Below are 1,587 nucleotides of genomic sequence, written 5' to 3' on the forward strand. Positions count from 1 at the left end.
AAAGTCTTGCTAAAGATTATTCAAAGATGGTTGCAGTATATTGACAAAGAACTTCCAGAAATGCAAGATGGATTCAGAAGAGGATGTGGAACCAGAGATATCATTGTGATGTCAGATGGATCTTGGCTGAAAGCAAAGAATACGAGAGATGTTTACTTGTGTTTTATTGACTACGCAAAAGCATCTCACTCTGTGGATCATAACAAATTATGGATCACTTAATTGTCCTCAGGAGGACCCTGTACATAGACCAAAGGCAGTTGTTTGAACAAAACAAGGGCATACTGCATGGTTTAAAAACAGGACAGGAGTGTGTCAGGGTTGTATCTGCAGTCTGCAGTGTGGATTACACCTCAACATAAAGAAAACAAAATTTCTCACCACTGGACCAATAAGCAGCATCACAATAAATGGAGACAAGATTGAAGTTGTCAAAGATTTCATATTACCTGGATCCACAATCAACACCTGTGGTAGCAACAGTCAAGACATCAGACAATGTAGCGCATTGGGCAGTTCTGCTGCAAATGATTTCTTTAAAGTGATGAAGATCAGAAATGTCTCTTGGACGTCTAAGGTGCGTGTAACCCAGGCCACGGTATATTCAGTTGCCTCATGTGTGTGTGAAAGCAGGACAATGAATGAAATAAGGAAGACTGAAGGAGAGTTGGTGCTTTTGTGTTGTGGTGTTAGGGAGGGATACTGTGAGTAGCATGGACTGCCAGAAGAACTAACTGATGTGTCCTGGAAGAAGTGCAGCCAGAATGCTCCTTGCAATCAAGAATGCCCAGACTTCGTCTGACCTACCTTGGTCACGTTGTCACAAGGGACCCTTTCCTGGAGAAGGATAACATGCTTGGTAAGTGGAGGGTCACTGAAAAAAGGGAAGGGCCTGAATGAAAGGGACTGACACAGGGGCTGCAACAAGGACTGTTTGCTGGGACGGGACCGGGCAGTGCTTCATCTTGTTGTGCACGGGGTCGCTGTGAGAGGGAGCCGGCTCCAGGGCACCCGGCCCCGGTAGCTGGGAACTGGACTTCACTCAGCAGCACCTAATAACAACTTTTTACTTTTCAACCATTTGCACCAGTGCCAGGCTTCCATCTGCTGTCCACCCCACAGCTGTCTGCCACACCTAGTCCTCACGGGTCCATGTGGCCTTTACCCCAGGGGCACTAGTCCTGCAGGGCGCTTCTGACCCAGCCACCCAGAGGGTGAGGGCTGGGCTTGGAACCTGGCTGAGCAGCCCCCTCTGGTGGGGCCTGGAAGGGAGTGGTGCCATAGGGCTGAGGGGGGCGGGCCCAAACTCAGGGAGGTGGACAGGCTCAGGACTACGGCTCTCTCCTGAGCTGCCCCCAGGCACCTGATGGCCCACATGTGGCTCCTGAGCCTGGCCCCCAGTTCCCCACCTTTTGCTTTAACATTGAAGTGAGGTGGCTGATGGGGTGGTTCTGTCTGAGGGGTCACCCAGGTGCAGGCTGGGAAGAGACAGGCTTGATGTGTGGGTGTCCTGGCTGAGTGAGCCCCTCCCCACCCCCAGCTGGGACGACTCCTCTAGTACACCTTGTCCCACCTGACAGCCCAGGA

General features: G+C 51.0%; 1 protein-coding gene across 1 annotated transcript in view; it reads right to left on the bottom strand.

Annotated features, from left to right (window-relative positions):
* LOC103197810 (cytochrome P450 2D17-like) overlaps positions 1-1,587 on the bottom strand; it is a 26,518-nt gene that overhangs the window by 2,073 nt on the left and 22,858 nt on the right. The window lies entirely within an intron of this gene.

This window comes from Orycteropus afer, unplaced genomic scaffold, assembly GCF_000298275.1.
Source record: "Orycteropus afer afer isolate SDZICR_OR568_19922 unplaced genomic scaffold, OryAfe1.0 scaffold00083, whole genome shotgun sequence".
NCBI lineage: Eukaryota > Metazoa > Chordata > Mammalia > Tubulidentata > Orycteropodidae > Orycteropus > Orycteropus afer.